Here is a 21583-nt window from a genome sequence, read left to right on the forward strand (position 1 = left end):
TCACATTCCACCACCTTTTTTCCAATATGGCCCCACAGCCCTCTGCCCTCCTGCTCTAGTGCCCAGACAATATGAGGTCTGGCAAAGCACAAATCTGTCCTAGGGGTAGACTCCTGAGTGCTACAGTCTAAATGTTTGTGTTCCCCCAAATCCCTCTGTTGAAATCTCAATGCCCAGGGTGACAGTGTAGAAGTCATCATGCAGGAGATGCCTAGGTTACGATGGTAGTCTCCGTGAATGGGACTGATGTTCTAAGAGGTCAAGAGAGACCCTTACCTCTTCCATCATGTGGACTGACCATCTCCAGAAAGCAGGCCATGGGATCCTGCCTCAGCCAGAATGTAGGAGGCTCAGCAAGGGCCAGCTTCTAGCTGGGAGCCAGGCTGCCTTCCCCTGCCTCTGGCCAGGCTCTGTCTGCTGGGTGCTGTGCTCTCCAACTCTAACATTTCCACTCTATCTGCTGGCAGCAGAGCCCCAGGTTCCCAGAAGGAAGACAGCACTCTTTCTTAAACCAGCCTGAGTGTGGACAGAGCTTCTGATTTGGGGGGGGACACACAAGCTTTATATAACTCTACTGGCCCATGCACAGTTTGGAGTAGACCCGTATTTGTCAAATTAGCTTACAACCGACCACAGTACCTCAACCAGCCCCTAGGACATTTGTAGAAAGGAAACTATCAGTGAAGACTCCCCAAACCTGCAGGAAGGTGGAGTGGCCACTGAGGAAGGCAGAGCCCAGGCAAGGATAGATCAATGTTCAAAAAAAACCCAAAAATCTTGCCTGGATTCTATCGTGCCAGAAACGATATGCACCACCTGGCTTCCTGGCAGACTCCCTGTTCCGACTTTTGTTAAATTGTACTGAAGGTTTGCTGCTCGGGTGGGTGGTCACTTCAAATCTGCATCTCAGTAGTTCTGACTGTTCCACCTCCTAACCAAGCAGGCTCAAGTTAAGGCTTCTGTGAAGATCCCTTTCCTATGGCTGAAGCCGACAGGGCTCCTCCAGCATACAAGTCTCCTCCTCTCTTACTGTGGACAGCACCCTGATCATGAGTGGCTCCTCCCTCTGCCAGAGTGCTGGACCGGCACTCATGCATTGTGGTACTGACTATGTGCTGGACAGGAGAGGAAGAGGAAGTGCCGTGGAACTCAGCTGGTAGTCCAGCAAGAAGTTTGTGGACATGTGTTCCTGCTTGGGTATGAGGCCATGAGCCCCCCTTTCTGTATCACCGTTTCTACTATCCTGGCTGTAGATCAGAAGCAGAAGGAAACTTTTCTCCCACTGAAGAGAGAATACAATCATACTTGCTCCATGTAAAGGCCTGGGTGGGTGGGCCCAGACCCATTCTCAGCCTGGGCTCCCGGTGTAAGCAGAGGTCCGGTGGTCCTGCTGTGAACAGGAAACAGCATCTTTGTTTTCTCCACAGGGTCATCATGTGAAACAGGACACACAGCACAGGATGGCAGCTTGTGCTAGCATCTCCCTGCTGGATGGGTATGCTCCTTCTCACCTGCTGACCTGCTGTGGCCGCACAGTAGTAAACAAGACCACGACAGTGACAGGGGCCTGGATGTCAGGACTTTTCTCTAGGGAGCAGCTGGGACGGCAGGTCTGAATGTCAGTAGTCATGCACTGTTCTTATATTTAGGATCAGGAGGCTGAGAGAAGTTGTGACTTCTAGAAGTTGCCAGCAAAAATTTTTTTTTTAATTAAATCACATCAATGACAGAGGAAGAGCATAGCCATTGTTACTGTTTTAAATGGTAGAGCCTTTCTGATGAAATGGATCTTGCTCCTAATGTAGACATGCAAATGGACTCATGCCACTCAGGGTGAATGAGAATCACTCTGGAGAACCCCAGGGTTCTAGAAGACCCCTTGTGTGGACCTGTGCGTGGCATCTAAGATGACAGGTGGTAGGCAGGAAGATGGAGGGGCAGCATGGCCTGGTTCCCCAGAAAAAGGCTGCCTTAGGCCCTTGCTGGGAAGCAGAGAATATCCAGGGTGCTGTTAGGGTAGTGGTGCCCTTGAGGTGGAGGCACATGGTAGACCCCCTACTCCGAAGGATGGGCTACAAGACCATGTGCTGTAGGGCAAAAGCTGAGCATGTTGAAAGCAGTACTCAGATCTGGTGCCGGGTCAGCCAGTGGGACAGTCTATTGGTACCCACCAGGGAGGTTGCTGCTTCAGAGAGCTGTCTCCAGCTGGTCTCCAGAGCTAGAATCCACTAGGGGAGAAGAGTTGTAAGCTCCCAGGGATGGCGAGGGCCTGTCCACTGCTTACATTGGCTCCCACTTGCTGGGCCACAGGCAGTCCCATGCCAGCTTCTGCCCCAATGTCTCAGAGATGTAGTGGATGCCTGTCTGCACTGTGAGCATTACTAGTGATTGAGTGAAAACAACGCTGGTCACATATCTTCCACCAAGACCACATGCTGCAAGAGCTTGTAAGGTGCAAGATATAGTCACTGTTTGAAGGCAGGAGGCAAACTGTACTCCCAAGACTTGGGTCTTCTCAGAAAGACACACATGGCATATACTCACTTATAAGTGGATATTAGAAATATAATATAGGATAAACATACTAAGATCTGTACATCTAAAGAAGCTAGGCAAGGAGGAGGACCCTGGGTAAGATGATCAATCCTTACTCAGAAAGGCAAATGGGACAGACATCATCTGGAGAGGCAGAAAACAGGGAATAGGACAGATGCCTACCACAGACGGCCTCTGAAAGACTCTACCCAGCAGGGTATCAAAGCAGATGCTGAGACTCATAGCCAAACTTTGGGCAGAGTGCAAGGAATCTTATGAAAGAAGGGGGAGATAGAAAGACCTGGAGAGGACAGGAGCTCTACAAGGAGAGCAACAGAACCAAAAAATCTGGGCACAGGGGTCTTTTCTGAGGCTGATATTCCAGCCAAGGACCATGAATGGAGATAACCTAGAAACCCTGCACAGATGTAGCCCATGGCAGCTTAGTCTCCAAGTGGGTTCCCTAGTGATGGGAACAGAGCCTGTCTCTGACATGAACTGGCTACCTCTATAATCACCTTCCCCTGGAGGTGGGGGGGGAGCAGCCTTGCCAGGCCACAGAGGAAGACAATGCAGCCAGTCCTGATGAGATCTGATAGACTAGGATCAGATGGAAGGGGAGGAGGACCTCCCCTATCAGTGGACTTGGAGAGGGGCATGGGAGAAGGAGGAAAGGTGAGATTGGGAGGGGATGAAGGAGGGGACTATAGCTAGGATACAAAATGAATAAGCTGAAATTAATAAAAAAATAAATTAAGTAAAAAAAATAAAAAATTCAAAAATCAAAAAAGACGTGGGTCTTCTAAACCCTTCCCTGTTTCCGAGTGCAATGCAGATTTTTCTAAAAGAATTGGCAGCAAACACTTGTGGAATCAAAGTGTCACAAAAGACCCAGGTCCTCTCAAGACAGGAGGTACAAAGGGATAATGGAGGAGAGGAGCAGGCATCTTCAGTTGGTGACCCAGGTCTAAGGTCCAGCTCTGTACCTGTTTGCCAGTGGCCTTGGGCAGACCAATCACCCTCTCAGAGCCTCTGCTCTCCTACTGGCACCCAGTGCACAAGGCTATTTGTGCAGCTGAGATGGGCCGAAAATGTGACACAGCTCTGCAGCATGAAAAAGCCCTGCAAATGCTAGTTATTATGAGCAAAGATGAAGCGCCTCAGACACAAACAACAAGCTGACATAAATAAGCCTGCTTTGTACAAGACTTTTCCAGGCAAGCATGATAATCTTGATAACAATAATCATAGTAATTATAATAATAACCCCTTCCATCTGAGTAGCTGCTTTGGATCTCTCAGAGTTTTTCTCCATCTCTAATCTTTGAGGCCAAGTGAAATGAAAGTGTGAATATGGGCGTGTATCTCCTCCTACCCACCCGCTCTCCAGCTGCAGCAAAGGCCTTCATTGGCCCCACCTTGCCCCTTGTGCTGCAGTTGTCTTCATCCCCACCAGAGGGCAGGAGAGCACAGGCCAACAAGAGAAACCTGGCGCTGCAGACGGGGCTGATGAGGGCCTGGGCCAGCCCGCCAGGGCTGAATAGCACTGCTGAATAGCAGCTCTGGGGAAAGGTCAGAGACCCTAGATGCTGAGGCCCTGCCAAGGTACTGCCGTTCCAGCAGGCAGAGAGTGGTATAGATGGCAGTCTGAAAACTGCCAGACACACCTGTCTGAGGTCTGTAGGGGAGGAAGCAGTCATGTTCATTTTAGGCACAGGGCCTTCTGCTCTACGCTGCAGCCTTAGAACTCAGAACTTCAAGGGGAAGCAGTTTCCCTGCTCTCTCCTGGTCCCTGCTCTAACTGTGGCCCTCAGTAGAAGTGGTACCCACCCACCATCCATTTTAGACATGGTGCCATGTCTTTGGCAGTAGCCATATGTCAGGCAGTTGGTGACTAGGACCAGATGTGTTGGGGCTCCTCTCTCCTTTAAGCTTAAGGCTCCAAAGCAGGACCTATACCTGCAGAATGCTGTCAGTTCACAGGGTCTCTGGGGCTGTGAGGCTGTGTGTATCCACCATTTGCTTTGGGAGAGAGAACTTTCATAATTCTCCCCAAAGATCCTACAGCAAAACTGCGAATTTGGCACAGTTTACAGCCTTGCCTCCTGTCTCCAATTAAGACAATGCCCCGGCCCCTTAAGCCTCTCACTCTTCCACACCTCTGTCTTCCACACAGCCCTGCAGCTCTTCGGGATATCAATGGGACCTGGGGTCAAGGATGGGACCTGGAGATGAAGCAGCCTGAGGATGTTCTCCTGGCACAAAGACGGGCCAGGGCCCACCCTGGGTGCTGGTCTCCCTCACGGGGTAGGTGGAGCTCTACAGTGGAACAGCTATGACAATGGGAAATGCTCCCTGCAGAGTCTCTCAAAACAAATGCTGAGCCCCAAGTATGGGTCTGAGGCTCTGGCGCCACTAGCACCTGTGTGAAACAGGCATGAGGGATTTGGTGGAGGTTCAAGGTGCATGCTGGCAGGATGGGTCGTCAAAGGCTCACTTTGTTCAGCAACATTACACTGTCCAACCCTCATGGGCAGAGGTGAATGTGTCACCCAGCCTTTATAGGTCCCAGCATGGCGAGCAATGGTGTACACTCAAAAGTTCCAACTATCTACCCTTTGGGCCAGCCTCACCTGGCACCCCTTTTCCTCTTGATGCCCTGGATGCAGACACACTCTGAACAGCAAGGCATCAAGCAGGCTACATACATATGTTTTGGTGAATGTGACAGAAATGTTCATATTCATCTGCCCTCCTCACCCTCCGCATCCTCTGTTCTGAGCCCAGCGTTTTAAGAAAGGAGAAAAGAACTCAAGTCGGATAGACTAAATTTCTAAGAAATGAACAAGAGCAGATTCAGATTATCCATAGAATTTGGTCAAAGGGAAAGAAAAGCAATACTAGCCAACCTCACATCTCAGAATACAGAGTAACAAAGATGAATGGCTTAATTAGGGCTGCCTCGCCAGCAGATATTAGCAACCCAATTAGGGGAGAGGAAAGATGGATTCTGGGACTCCACATACACGTTGGGGAGGGCAGAGGCAGGATGTGAGGCTGGCAGTTGGCAGACTGGTACCCTCTCCAGAGCATTCACTGACACCCTTCCAGACTCAGCCTTGCGCCATTCATCAGAGTGGTTAGACTGGCGAGGTGGCTCAGTGGAAAGGCTGGCTCTTTCTGCCAAGCTTCATGACTTGAGTTTGATACCTGGGACCCACTTGGTACAAGGGGATTGCCTAGACAGCTCAGTAACAGCTTGTATCAGAGTGAAGAAAGAGTGGGTGGGGTGGGGATGTGACTTAATGGGAGAAAGCTTTCCCTAGCAGATATGAGACCCCGGATTCAATTCTCACAACAGCAACAGTAACATGTACATACAAGCTGCTTCATATTTTGGAGAATTTTAAAGAATAAGTTTTCTTTAAAAGGTTAGTAAAATATTCTTTCCTTTTAAAACTATGTATTTGTGTGAGGGACACAATTTTCTATAGCCAAAACAACACATTACATTAGATCAAGTGCAAAACCGCATCAGATAGAGCAAGATTTTTAAGGGATCTGTGAAGATAATAAACGATTTTTTTTATACTAAAATAATTTTGGAAAACACAGGAAATTTTCATGAAAGTGTTATATCAGCATGTGATGTGTTTATCATATTTATTATTTCTTGGTGTTCTGAGTAAAACCCAGGTCTGGCTCATACACCCCACTACTGAATTACCTGCCAGCCTCTGTACCTCACTATCTGCCTAAGTTTGTTGTGAACCTCCAGGCTTAAGTGAGCCTCCCACCGCCATGTCCTCAGCAAAATGGAGCCCCTGTGCTCAGTATTTACTAGTATTTTTAAATGAAGACATATTTAACATTTTCTTGGCTCTAGCTCCTTTTTTCTATGTGTTTGGGTGTTCTGCCTGCATATATGCGTGTATATCGTGTGCATATCTGGTGCCTGTGGGGAGCAGAAGGGGATGTTGGAGTCCTTGAACTGGCGTCACAGATGATTGTGGGTGCTGGGGAATTGAATCTGGGTCCTCTGGAAGAGCAGTCAGTGCTTTTAACTATTGAGCAATCTCTGCAGACCCCTACCTAGCTCTAACTCCTAATGCAATTACACATAAAATCTAACACACACAAGCACAAATTAAAAAGTTGGAAAACTAGTAGACCAGACTTTTCTTTTCCAGACACCATTCATTTCCCAACACCTTCATAATTTCTGCTCAAGTCCTGCGTCAGCTGGTGACTAATACTAGTTTTCTTATACATATCTTTGTACTTTATAAATGTCATATTCCTATGGAAAACAGAGAATCTGTATAAAGCAGTCTAAATAGAAGGCACCCATAAAAATAACCACAGTGACAGCAGAACACTATTTTTAATTCTAGCAGGACCCTATGGTCTGGTGCAGGCTTCCAGCCTGAGGCCCTTCCCTCTGTGTCAGGGACACAGGGTTTCAGGTGTTAAGGGTATATGAACACCTGCCTGAGACTCGACATGAGAGGCTGAAGGGGAGAGCTGCTCTCTGACTTATATGCCTGCTAAGAACAGCGCAATTTTGTTCTTCGGGCCCAATCCCATCACACAGACTGGTGGCACGTGCCTCAAGGGGCTCCGAGTAGAAGGTTTTACAGGACCTCCCAATGGAGAGACAGCTGTTGTGGCTTCCATCTACTTGAGGTGTGGCAGACAGTCTCATGGGTTAAGAGGAGGGATTAGAGCTACAGCCAGGACTTGGGGGTCTCCAGCAGGCGCACATGGATGCCAGCTTTTGATGCTGTTTTCCTCAACGATTTCTACACTATTCTTTTGAGACAGAGTCTCTCACTGAACCAGAAGCTCATTGGTTGACCTGATCTTAGGTTCTTATGCTTGTGTAGATGGAGCTATCTCCCCAGCCTGTGGGCTCCGTTTCTTTAAAAGGCCCCAAATGTTGTCATTTCCTCTACTTTATTATCAAAGAAACTGAAGTAGGCTGGGTTCCAACATTTCAGTGTCACTTGGCCAGGAGGGTTCAGAAGCCCAACCCCTGGCTCCAGAGCTAACACCACGGTCAACACACACCTGCTTCCCACGGTGGTCTGGCTGTCTTGTTTTTCCAGGCCTGGCAGAGGAGGTGTGGCCATGCCCCAGGGGAGGGGGTGGGTGCCTGGTCCAATTCCCTCTTTTGAAGAAAGAGCTGTCCCCCGGGAGACTGTGTTGCTGTCACCACCTGCTCTCTTCAGCCCTGCCTCAAGAGAACAGAGCTCCTCCAGGGCCTGGGTGCTGCCTGGGGACCTGGGATTAGTGTGTTGATTCCAGCAGTGTTTACATGAGGCCGGTGGGGTGGTGACAGGTGTAAAAAACCCAGGATGACAAGTAGTCCCATCAGCTAAAACACAGGTGAGGCAGAGGGACAGCTGTGGCTGACAACCAGCTGGGGAAGGCAGAGCTCCCAGCCCATTGCTCTGGGTGAGGTAGGAGGTGAAGTCATAGACGTGTCAGGGTTGGATGCTCACTCTCTGGGCTCTTGATGCCTGGCCTTTCCAGAGGAAGAAGCGTGGGAGACTAGGAAGCAAAGAAAGTTTCTAGGGGCCACATTAGCAAGGAGGAAGAAGGCCACACCCTGCAATGTCTAGGCCAGCCCAGGGGACGGTGGGTAGAGCTGTTCCATCCTGGATGTCATTGGCCCGACAGCTTTTTCTGGGGTCTGGGATGAGGATGCATTGCTTCCTTCCCCACTTGGCCCTTCTCACACTGACTCTCCTTGACACTGACACTGGGTGAAGAAGGGCCTGGGTCCAGAGGGTAACTACAACGGGCTCTCTGCTTTGAAAGAGAAGCTCAGTGCTCCAGGAGCACCAGAATCTGCAGTGGTGCTGCTCCCTTCCCACTTTGGGGAGATAGGCCTTGGCTCAAGCTGGCATTCATTCACTGAAAGTGTAGGGCCACTCGACAGGCCACCAGATGCCATCTGGGCTCAGGATCCCCTTTCTCTCTCCATTCGCTCTTGCTTTCTCCTCTCTCTCCCATCTTCTCTGATTAATAGGTTCCAAGACTGAGTGTCACTTGGCCAGTAAGGATCTGAAGCCCAAACCCTGGCTCCAGAGCTAACACCACAATCCACACACACCTGCTTCCCATGGTGGAAGCATGTCTGTCTTATCTTCATAGGCCTGATGGAAGAGGTGGGGCCATGTCCCCCAGGACAGGGGCGGGTGGGAACCTGGCTAGTCCAATTTCCTCCGGTCGGGGTCTATTCAGGTGGAGTGTGTGCTATAACACTGACACCTTTAATTAACACGTCTATCTACTGTGTCTTTCTATCCCTTGCTTCTGTTCCCTGCATGGTATCCAGCCTCTGCTTAGCTTATAGACTATTGGGCACAATACCCCTGTTGTTTCAAAGAGAAACAGACAAAAAACAGAGGTAAGTTTTCTGGAGTCTCAAACTATCTGTCTCATGCTACCCATGTTCTCCATGCCCCAAAGGAAAAAGGTCATGTTCCATACAGAACACTACATGGCACACAGTAGGCATGTAATAAATTCCTGTTACATTTCTGCTGTACTTTATACTACTCTAGCTTTAATTTACTTAATATTTGCTATTAAATGTTTTATAGTTAAACTTATTTTGAACAAAAGGAAATGTAGTACAACCTATAAAATCTATGCCAAGATTCTGGGGGGTAGTGGTGTTAAAGACTGAGCCTGGCTCATTTTAACTTGAAATAAAAACTGTAAGTAGCTGGGCTGGTGGCGCATGTCTGTAATCCCAGCACTCAGGGAGGCAGAGGTAGGCGAGTATCTGTGAGTTTGAGGCCAGCCTGGTCTACAGAGCAAATCTAGGACACCCAAGGCTACACAGAGAAACCCTGTCTCAGAAAAAAACAAAACAATACAAAACAAAACAACAGCCACCCCCCAAACCAAACCACACCAAACTAAACAAAACCCCTGTAAGTAACTCCATGTTCATCTGTCTTACTAAAAGCACCTGCTTCCATCATGTTAGGGAGCACCGCCCCAACACCCGGTGTGATCCAGGCACCGGGAATGTACCCCTGGCACTCACAGGCAGGTGCAAGAGCAAGAAGATGGGTGCCCACTGGGCTGAAATCTGAAAGCAACCTACTCTCTTTGTCTTGTACTGTCGTCCTTGCCCATTCTCACTTGTCACTCACCATGCTGCTTCCTCTCCTACGGAGGGGCTAGGGCAGCCAGACCAGAATGGGTTAGATGGTGATTGAAGGGAAGCCTGGGAGAGATACCTCAGAGTATCTAGTCAGCTATCTGGCTTCTCACCAGGTGGGTGAGCAGGGTGAGGTAGAACGAGTGGGAAGAGCAATTTTCAAAACCTTGTGGACAGTTCTAGGATTTGACTGACCTTCCCGGACCTGGGCAAGTAAAACTGCTGCTTTCTAGGCATGCAACCCTCACAGGGTGTCTGTAGGAACCCAGGGTCTGGAAAGATGCTCTCTGGAGTGAGTGAGTGAGTGTGTGTGTGCATGCGCTCATGTGTACATACATATATGTGCACCAGGGTTAGCAGTGTGAGAAGCCATAATGGTAAGAGCAGAACCTGCAGCTCTGTATCTCTGTGCAATACACTGAAGTGGACAAGAGAGGAAGTGCAGAAGCCCCTGAGGGCAGATGGCTACTCACATCCCCCTGCTTCCTACCACATCTCTATACTTGCTAGGGAAGAAACTAGGTTATCTTTCTCAGAATTCTGGAAGGAGGGAGCAAGCCTTTTCTACCTGGTAAGCCTTGGAGGCCAACAGGAGGAAGTCCCTCAAGAGCAATGTCCCCCAATGGTACATACAAGGACCAGGGGGAGACTGGGGTGGTGTACCAGCCTGGGGCCATCCTAGGCTGGAGCTCTGTCCAGTGGGTACCCCCAAAGTGGCCTTATCTGGACAAACGCTTGTTGCTCTCACGAATGAGGCTATGTCTTGATTAGTTCTCCTCCCAGTGGTGGCTTCAGTGATTCACAGCAGGTCCCCAAGAGGGCTGCAGTCCCCTGCAGTCCCTAGCCTTTGCCCAGCCTGGAGGCCACATTGTGCCCAGAGGCCCCATGCTGCTCTTTTCACCCCCTTTGCATGGCCAGTGGTAGGCAGTGTCTTTGATGTCCTGTTTTCTCTTCCAGTTGGAAACTTTGCTCAGAACCAAAATTAGAGAGGCTGTACAATCAGCTTGCAATTAAAAAAGCCACCCAGGCCTCTCCTCCCCTCCCCCCCTTTTAAAATGTCATCTTAATTAGATGGCACCTGGCTTCATGTTTTCTGAATTTCAAGGTAATTTCCTAAAGGCCTTTCTTCCTTGTAGTTATTTTTATCTTCTGTGTAAGGTGGAGAGAGTAACTAGAAGCCTGTCTTGTGGCTCTCCAGTTGGGGCAGGCTGTCCACTAGCTCTCGACGTTGGAGGGGCTGTGAGGCCACACCCAGACACACATTCTAGGCATTTTTTTGGACATAGGGCCATGGAATGGGTGGGGAGGTAGCTGGGCCCAGGTTTCCTCTCCATCCCAGCCACTCACTTTACAGGGCAGTTACTCACTCTCTTTGTTAATCATCTCTTTTAACAAAGAGGGAACAGCTGGCATTGGGGCTGGTCTCCCATGGAATCCTGAGGTACCATGGATACTTCTGTATCTCTTCTTCCTCAGGTAGGAAGACCTGTTAGAAGCTGATTCAGGTTTCCTAAAATTCCTATGCTGTGATGCTACCCCCCAGAAATGCCCAATACAACTGTATTCTGGGATTCATTCTTTAGGGAGGTGCTCAGCTGAGATGAGATCCTGAGGGAAGGTCCTCACCTCGTGAGATGTTAAGACACAGATGCACAGTGAAGAAAGTGTGCTGGTTGTGTTCCAGTGGAGGGGGGGAGTGTCTTCCCTTGGTACCTACATGTGAGTGACACAGTGGCACAACCACATTGGTGTGGCCTACATGTGTGGGCAGAGCAGGTCATCAATTTGTGGTAAGTCTCAAGTGGGTGGCAAGTGACACTATACAAGTGAGTCATGTATGGCACAGGACAGTCTGCCTGGAGGTTCTGGATTTCCTGTCTAAATTCCAGAGCCTTTAGTAATCCTCCTAAATTACCTGGATTGGAATATTGCAAATGAAAACTACAGAAAACATGTGAAAAAGAAAATGTATGTTTGCCTATATCTGTCCTTCCCCAGAGAAACTTACAAAATAATCTTTGCGTCTAATTGTGTAATTAATCCCAAGGGCTCTGCCTCCCCCCAGGGACTGACAGCTGGATCCCTCAAAAGTTAAGACACAACGTCAAGTTAAATCATCTAACACCCATTGTTTTGAACTTTCAGTGGCCACAGTGTCCTGCAGGGCTCAGCAACACTACCAGAGCAGCAGCTGGATGAAGGGCCAGTGAGCCCCTTGCCTGGCTGGCCCCAGGCCTTCATCAGTCCTGAGAGAAGACTGGCATTTAGCAGAGAACTTGGGCCTCAAAGCCAGTGAGAATCAAGGAAGTTCAGGCAGGGCTCACAAACGCCTGGGCTGAGGACCTGCTTCTCCCTGTTGAGATGGTGCTGAGTGTGGCCTTCGCCTTCTGTGGTTTGTGTCTACTGTCTATTCCCCTCTGCCAGAACGCCCATGCCAAGCACCCTCTTGTTTACAACAAGCCAGGCATACAGTAAGTGGTAAACATTTGCTGAGTGAATCTGGTAAAGAAAGTTTGAAAAAACCATTGAACTCAAGGGTTGGAAAACTTGGGGTTCCTATCACATCTCCCTCTTGACAGGCTGTACAGAATGAATGAGTTGCACTAGTCAGACAGAGATAGTAGCTGCCTCAGCTTGAGGGCCAACCCAGTCAAAGAGATAAGATGCAGAGGACAAGCTTAACATTATGATAAACATGGAAGGTAGTGGTGAGTGGGAGTACAGAAGCCACAGCTAGCCACTCTTCTAGTTCAGTCATTGGGATCACCACTGCTGTGACATTGCAGCTGGTATGCAAGCGCTTTAGATGTCAAGGGTCAGGGAAACTACTAGCTCTAGAGAGTGAACTCCTACTCAAAGCCTCACCATCCACATGCGAGCTCAAGCTCCCTTCTTGACGAATCTCAATCTTCCCCTCATCAGGAGATGTCACACAGCAAATGACTGAAGGTGATTCTTTAGGCACATCTGTGACACTCTATGAGGGTGGACACACGGGTGGAGCAGTCTGTTTCAGGAAATGCCTCTGTCTGCTTCAACACCCAGCTTTCCACTGAGTATCACATTGGGCTCTGAATCACACCAGCTTGTTGGGGGGTTGGTTTCTGTGTACATAAGCCTCGATAAGATAGAGAAGACAGTCTGTGTCTTTCTCATGTATCCTACCCCAGCCATGGCTAGAGCTGACACACTAACAGCACGGTGAAATTACACAAGTAGCTATAGCAGGCTACCTGGGACTCCTGTAAGCCCCTCTCTATTGACCTCACCCTGACTGGCTTTCAAAGTCCATGAGATAGCCCAGAGGTACCCAAGTCCAGGTGGGATAAACAGGCAGCATGTCTTGGGTACATGCTGGATGCTGCCACAGCATTTGATCTTTGTAGAAATTTTGGATGGCATTATTTATAGGCAGAAAAAGTTCAGTTAATTATAAAGCAGTTGTTTGTAATAATTTGGGCCATGTAAGAACAAGGAAATGTCAAAGCAAGCCATAATTACAAAGCTTAGGACAGTGGGTCAAGTAAGGAATGAGCTATGTGGTGGAGAAATCAGCAAGACAGTAAGAGATTCTAACAACTGGCAGGTCAGGGGCGAGTTGTGTTCAAAGCACCTTCAGATATACCTGGTACATGATCCTTACACATGCAGGGCACTGTCGGTCACAGAAAAGAGCATGTAGGCAAGACACCCATATACATAAAACAACATTTTTTAAAATTCTTGAAAGAAATGATGCTGCCTGCATTTAGTCATGTAAGTTGGAAACTGAGTCACAGGAAGGCAATGGCCACCTCTAGGTTCTAGCACACTGGTATCTTAGCCATCGGAACCGAGCAGGAATGTAGATAGGGACAAGCACAGATTGGGTAGGGGCTGGGGGAGAAAGGGAAAGTAGTGGTAGAGAGTCTTCAGGAAAAAGTCAACAGCCTGAACTACCAAAAGGCCAGGGCATAGGGATCCAGTAAAGCTGGGCTGGTACAGAGTCCTTGAAAACAGAACACAGCAGTGATGAGGGGAGTCAGGGAGCTGGAAGGAGAGGATCTGAGACCAGACACACAGGTGCCACTGTTGGGGGAGGACCCACTGGCAGGACCCAAGGTTGGGGGCACTCAGGGTCTCATGTGTCTTCCTATTCATTCCCATGTGAACCAGCAGCTGTGAGCAGTACTTGGGTTTGGAAACCAAGCCTTTTAGGCTCTCTGGGTCTAAACCATCCTCATTGTATCTTCGCATGTAGATGAGGACCAACATAGCTTCTTGGCAGTTCTCAATGAGTTGGTGAAATCAGATGCTCACCAACGCTGAGTCTCTCCTAGAAAGACTTCGCCACAGATGCAGCACACTGAGCTCCACAGAGATGGCACAGGGGCAAGTAAGAGCCAGATGGGCACTGTGCCCCCTGAGGAAAAACAACAGGGGCAAAGGCTAACCTAAGAAGCTGAGAGGCAAAGTATCATCCTACACAGACTTTGTCAAGCTTGCCAGGAGGAACAGGAAGCAGCACCTGATGCCCCAGTTAGCTTCTCAGAGTTTCCCAGGAGGCACTTGGGCAGAAGACAAAGGGAGGCTGAAGACATGGCGAAGACTGATGATGCTTGTTATGAAAGAGAAATGAAAAGAGGTCCCTCCCAAAGGGGAAACAAAAACCCTCAAGGTCCCAAAGCACCCAAGAGGACTTCTTCAGCCTTCTCTTCCGAGCATCACCCCCAGTTAAAAGGAAAACATCTCAGCTTAGCCACGGGTAATGTGAGGAAACTGCAAAAGATGTGAAACAACATGGTTGCAGATGACAAGCAGCCTTAGGAAAGAAGACAGTTGCTAAGTGCAAGGAAAAATACAAAAGGGATATTGCTGCCTTCAGACATAAAGGGAACCTGATGCAGGTGGAAGATGGGGGATTGCTAAGTCTGAAAAGAGCTAGGAAAAGAAGAGGGTAAGGAAGATGAAGACAGAGATGAGTAAGTTGCTTCTAGTTTTCTTTTATCTAAAAGACATTCAACCTACCATGTATACGACTCCTTTTAAAGAAAAAAAGATGGAAATAACTAAGAAGTTTTAGACCTGCAGTGTCATGTTCTGTTAACACACTATCAAACGCATTGTCAGCCCTGTCCTGACGGTGTTTTCAATAATGCAACCTTGACTGGTACAGCTTGGGGTGGTGAACAGTCATGGGAACTTAACCCCCCTGCTGCTGGGCAGTGTTGATTAGTTAGTCACTGGACAGTCGTTCTTTATCTCCAGATGTCTCTGATATAGCTTATATGGATTAATTGTTCTGTTAGCCGAATACTACCCTTTCAAAAAAAAATACAGCTATTTTGTTGACATTCTGAATGCTTCTAAATAAATACTATTTTTTTAATAAAAAAGAATTCAGTACAATAACCACTGCCTTGCAAACTACACACACCTACAACTTCCCTGCCAAATTTCTCAGCAACACCACAGCTTAGCTGTTTCCATGTGGAAGGAAAGGACAATGAGGTAAGTACAGCTGGAGTCTGGCTAAAAATAACTTCTCAAAACAACAAAGTGCAACAACCAAAAAAATTAAGTATCGGTCTCCCCTCTCCCCACACACTGCAAATAATCCTCAGTTTCTGAGCTAAGTGCTTAGAGAGCCAACAGAGAAAGCCCTGTTTCTAGCCATCTTATCCCTAGGGCACTGAGGCCCAGGTGCAGGAGTACAAAGGGCCCAGAGAAAAGCTGTGAGGTACAGGTAAGGCTTGGGCCTAGATCTTTTTAACCTCCACAGCCTGTGCTTAAGGCTCCGCATTACCACCTCTGGATGAGGCTGAATCCTCAAAAGAAAACTCAAGACACCAGGGCATGCTCACTGAGGTCCATTGATGCTGGAGGCTGACGGACTGGTGCAACAAAGGAGAAGCAGCTCCGGTGTAGTGCTCTAACACGCTCCCAAGCTCTGCTGTCTGGACCACTGAGCTGCTTGCTCTGCCTGCCAGTGTCAGTTGTCCTCACACGAGCTGGGCTAACAGTAGAGCACTTGGGAACTTGAGGGAGTGTGCCCTTGCACTGGCTGAAGAGAGGTGTGTCTGTGGCCGCTTGGGAGAGGGCAGGCAGACACTAGCATCTCAGGGAACCGGAGAGTGCCGGATTCTCCAACTAAAACTGTGGTGTGTTGCAATGCTGAAATTAGTAGGAGACAATTCAAGCTCATTTGTGAAGTAATCATTAAGAAAAGTTTCTTTTGTTGGCATACCTAAAGGAGGCTACATAAAAGGCTGGTGGTCTCAAGCTCCTGGTCCAAAGTAATCCACCCTTTGTATCAGGGGGTTCAGATACACACTACCACCTACAAAGCCAAGTTTTCATTTGCTTCTCAGGGTTGAGCTCAAAGGCATCGGTCCATTTTGCTGATGAGGATAATTGTGTCTTCTAGCTTGCACAGGCATGACAGACACGCTTCCTCAACCTTTATTCCTTTCTGTTCTGTCATCAGAATTTCTGCCCAATCTGTGTCATTATGTTCCCAATATGCCTCGTTTATCAAGTCACTGAGAGAGAAGGCTGGAAGTAGGTAATCTTTGATATTCATCCTGACTCTGCATGTATGTCAGCATTCCCATCGCTAAGCTCTTAATGTCTCTAGGTGCTTTGAGGGCCAAAAGAACAGAAGCCACTGAAGACAGTGGAGCCTGGTGAGCAGGTGGTAGGCGGCAGATGCTCTATGCTGCACAGCTGGCTATGGGTGTGCTGTAGCTAAGAGCCCTGTGGTACTCAGGCAGCCACTTTTGAGATGAGAGGAAAGCCTAAGACTCATAAGAGAAAGTTCAGTTTTTCCCTCTCCGTTTCTTGCTCCCTCCTTCCCCTCTGCCTCTATCCACAGGCATGCACGCACGCATATACACACGGAAGCTACACATGAAGTTACATATGGGTGTGGGCACATGTACATGTGTTTACTCACACCCACCTGCTTTTCATTTTGGGGCTTGTAGCCTTAGGACCCCAGATTAGACCCTCATGCTCAATTATAAATTGTGGGCATCTAAAAGGTTTCTGGGCTCTCTCTTCAGTTAAACTGTGCTGTTTTCTCCCAGCAGGGCCATAAACCTGGCTGAGCTCTTTGTGCACTAACTCATTTCCATCCTGCTGAAGATGCTCTTTCCCCACCTGCTGCTCTGTGCCCTCTGCTAGAGCACACAGCACATTTAATAATGTGCCCAGTCTCAGGTCTGCATAAAATAGGTGTGAGTGTAGCTTGGAGGTTTCAGCTTATAGAAAGAGGCTTTCAAAAATCCCCAAGTCATTTTACATATCAAGTCCATAGCTCATTATAAAAAGTAATTTAGAGACAAGAAAGAGGGACTAAGATGTCAGAAACCCCGGCAGAAAAACAGGTCCCTCTGCGTTGTGTGGAGCTGGGGGCCGTGTTGGTCCAGCAAAAACTTGGCAATCACAGCTCTGCCAGTCACATGCAGCATCACGTCAGCCCCCTCTGAAAGGGCTTTTCAGTGGATTCTGTACATTGGTTCAGAGGAAGCACAGCTCAGGTCCTAACTCCCCAGAGCACGGTTTGCGTCACAGGCAAAAAAAAAAAAAAAAAAAAAAAAAAAAAAATCTCTGCAACGGGCAGCACTGGGAAGGCTGACGCCACGACTGGAGACTAAAGCAATAATGGCTTTAGTCTGATGCCTAGGCTGTGGGCTCTCATCTTGCTGTGTAGTCAAGCGCTGGCTCTGTCAGTTATCAGCTGTGTCACATGGGGATGCCACATGTTTTTCTGAGCTTCAGTTTCCTTTTTCATAACAGGGATGGATACAGTGAGCTTCTCTGATTTCCAAGTCCTTTCTGTCCCTAAACAGAATATCTGCTCAATCTGTGAGATGTCTGCCTTCACGTTCATAATGTTTCATTTATCTAACTTTTAAAAATAATTAAAAATTTATTTATTTATTATATACAATTTTCTGCCTCCATGTACACCTATATGCCATAAGAGGGTACCAGATCTCACTATAGATGGTTGTGAGCCATCATGTGGCTGCTGGGTATTGAACTCAGGACCTCTGAAGAGCTGACAGTGCTCTTAACCTCTACCTCTCCATCCTTATCTAACTAACTTTTAGCAAGGTTAAAGCCTGTGTTTTCAACTCCTTTCAGGACAACACAATTATTACTTCTTAGGCTCACATTACTATAAACGAATTGTCATTAAATGGAGCCTGTTGGCTGGACTAAAACCAGAAACGGCACCTGGCACGCCGCCTGGCATGTATATGCTTAGCATGTAGGCACTGTCTTTACTGTCACCATCGCCACAGCCGTGCTAGCAGGGAGGTGATGTCAGGGGTCTCTGCAGTTACTTACGGGCTCTCTAGTCCCTTCGCTGACACAGAAAGGCCTGGCCTCCTAGTCCCCTCCTTCACCTGGTCCTTTCTCACCTCGCCTCTTGTTTGGACAGAGAGAAAAAGCACTCCACACAACTACTCTTGTTTTTAAACTCTCTAGAAAGCACACCCTCCCTGGTCCTGCTCAGCTGCACACATCTTCCGTCATCACCCTCCCTCTCCCCCAGTGTGGCAAACCTGGAATTTCTAAGGAGGGGAGCATGCCATGCAGTACTGCCTGGTTATTTTTCAATTTTGCCTTGCTGACTAACACAGCATTTCCTAATTACAACTCTAGTAGGAAGCTGTACAGTTTCATTAAAAAAAGAAAAAGAAAAAGAAAAAAGAAGAAAACCCACCCAAATTCAGACCTTACAAAAATTCGCAACTTCTACAAACAAACACATATACAAACAAGCCAATCAAAGCAAGCAGGTGTACTGTGCCCAAGACATGAATGCAGCTGGAGGCTGAGTGCCAGCAAAACATGATAGGGCTTCGATTCAGGAATCCAGGGCCAAGGCTAGAATCTGTTCCCACGGGCTGTGTGACACTGGCCACGGTGGTTGGCTGCTCTGCGCCACAGCTTCCTTGCCTGTACTGAAGGTTCTGGCTTCTGAGGAGATATGGCAGGATGTGGGTGCCCTGTAAGGTGTGGAACACTGCCAATGTTATGTGAGGTAAGAGACCACAAATTTGGGGCAAAATGGAGCTTGGAGCAGGTGAGGTTTATCTGACCCACCTTGGGCTTTGTCCTTATGCTCACTAGCTGAGGGGTTAATCTTAGATGGTCAGATGTTTATTCTTTCAGGGGTGCCAAAACTTTAACCAGAGCTTTGGAACCCTCAAAGCTTAGAAAATACAAAGGGTTTTTGTATGTGGGGGATTTTAGGCATGGGGGTGCCAGTTTTGAGTTTCTTAGATAATGCCCACCTTTCAAGAAGAGGGCTAGGATAGCAACAGCTTCTAGAACACTGGGGCCATCTCCTAGGGGAAGGAATGGTACCCCAGGCCTAACTCAGACACTGACTTGGAACCCCAGTCTGCTCTGATCACAGGCTGGTTCCATTTCCCAGAAGTAGCTGAAATAGCTAGGTGCATTGCTGGAGACAGGGGGGCTCCCCATCTCCACCTTCCCCAGGCCCTGCTGTTGGCACTCAGCAGACCGTCACTGGCTGAGGGCCAGCACTGCAGGTTCCTGGGAGAGGTAACCATCTGGTCAGAGGCACCCTCAGAAGCCATGCTCTGTGGCCTCAGCGTCTGCATGTCCTTTTGTGTAGGGTGGGAAGCAGCTGGAGCCGAGCCACACTGCTGTAGATACGCAGAGGAGACCAGTGAGCTGCTTTTGTACCCTGGTTCACGCAGGCAGGCGTCCTTGAATGCAGCCTAGTTGTGGGCACCAGAGCTTGCCTCTGCATGGGAAATAAACACTGCTCCCTTCAAATCTGAAGGACTTTGTTTAGCTGAGCTCAATTCCGGAGACTGTCACCCTGGCAACGAGTCTTTGGGGGATTTACATCTCATGCATCACAACAGAGGAAGAGCCTTTCAGCAAGTAAGGCGGGTACAAAGACCATAACACAAAACCTTCCCCCATCCCGGGAACACTGCCACAAAACCAAAAACCAGAATCAAGAACAAAAATCTCCCACAGCCCATTTGGCCTTGGCTGGCAATTAGCCGAAGAGGAATTCAAACTTAATCAAACTTTCATGTCTCCTTGTAAAGCTCAGGAAATCGGTAATTGGCTTTATAATTGAATTTTCTGATCACGTATCAAAGGACTGGGCCCTGCCAAAGGCGAAGGAGTGGCCTAAGGATAGCCAGAGGCCCAATGGAGGTTAGGAGGTAGGGCAGAAGGCTCTGTTGGTTGGCTAAGAATAGAACCCGTTATTTATACACAGAGGTGAGACCTTGCCCTTGCAAAGTGGTCTCCCCTAAACACCCAGCCAGGAGCCCCAGGTTTCCAGTTTAGAAAGGCAACTTTTGGCAACTGCAGCAACGACACACAGAGTAGACATAGCGAAGCAGAGACTGGAGGACTCTGTTGGTCACTGATGAGCAGAGGAAGTTACCTGGAGAGGTAGTTATCTGGGCCCACAGAGGAAAGGACTGCTTTAGGAGCTTCAGGAGTCTCAGGGTACAGGAAGTGGAATGTAGGAGTCAGCCAGGGTTTCACTTGTACAAGGGAAGGAGGCTGGTGTTTTCTTTATACTGAGGGAGCCAGGAGCAGCCCTGGGTGTGTGGCCTGGGGCACTGACAGCCTCAGCGACAGTGCAAGAGCCATGTTTCAGCTCTGCTGTACTTTGCTAGGCGCTGGGTCCTGGAGACAAGTATTTCCATCACTATCTCATTTCATCTTCACAATAGCCCAAAGAGGCGGGTGACCTATTATCCCCATGCCACACTTCATAAAAACAAGGCCCAGAGGGCAGAGGTGAATGTCCTGGGAGCTGGGGCTTGGACTGGATGTCTCTCCTTTACCAGCAGATACTCTCCCAACACTCAAAACAGGGTAAGGGCTAGAGGGAGAAGCTTCAGAGTTGAGAGTGCAACATCCACTAATTAATGCATTTGAAACCATCTCCTTTCCTAGAGGCAAGCTACAGTCTTTATATACTTGACAAAAAAACTTGTATGCAGGGTATACAAATCCCCAATGGTCAGCAAGGTGGCCCAGTCAGTAAAGCTGCCTGCCACCGAGACTGGTGCCCTGAGTTTGATCCCTGAGACCCACACGGTAGAAGGAGAGAACTGACTCCTGCAAGTTGTCCTCTGCCCTCCGCATGTCAGTATACCATGGCATTCCTGTCCTCCATAATTATTACAAATAAAAACCTCTTTATAATTCATTAATAAAGCTCTAACAAATGGTGAGACTAAAAAGTTAAAACAATGACCAAAAGACATAATAAAAGGTGTTAAATTTCCTGAATCATCAGGGCATAGAAAAACAAAAATGAAAAACAAACAAACAAACAAGCCCAACCGTTCAAATGTCAGTGAGAATGCCTCAGAACGGAACTGCACACATTTCTGGTATAGCCATTCTGCAAAGCGTCTGTGGGATTTTATACAACTGTCATGCTCTGCCATATGACCTAGCAACTCCATTCCTAGGTAGGTACCAGGACAAGTGAAAGCATAGACCCACATAAAAAAGACCCACTTTGCACAAGAAAGTTCCAGCAGCATGGGAGGTGAGGCCCAGAGTCTGAGGGGACTTCCGAGAGTGGCTTCCCGAGTCACTGCCAGAGCTACAGGAGTAGGCGCACCTGCGGTTAGAATCTTTTCTGTGCTCATTAATAAACTGGTAGTAATAACAGCTATCACAGGTTTGCTGGCATAATTAAATGATGCAATACTGTGTTCCCTAATAACCTAAGTATCTAACATGCACAGAACACATAACACATGCCAGGTCCTCTTCTCATTTGACATACCAACTGACACATACTTGGCCTGTGGTATGAGGACAGAGAAGAAAGCAGACACTGGACTACACATCAAA

The 21583-nt window shown here is 48.2% G+C and overlaps 1 protein-coding gene across 3 annotated transcripts in view; it reads right to left on the reverse strand.

Moving 5' to 3' along the window:
• Window positions 1–21583, reverse strand: part of Gnao1 (G protein subunit alpha o1) — a 158876-nt gene that overhangs the window by 29468 nt on the left and 107825 nt on the right. The window lies entirely within an intron of this gene.

This window comes from Meriones unguiculatus, chromosome 10, assembly GCF_030254825.1.
Source record: "Meriones unguiculatus strain TT.TT164.6M chromosome 10, Bangor_MerUng_6.1, whole genome shotgun sequence".
Classification (NCBI taxonomy): domain Eukaryota; kingdom Metazoa; phylum Chordata; class Mammalia; order Rodentia; family Muridae; genus Meriones; species Meriones unguiculatus.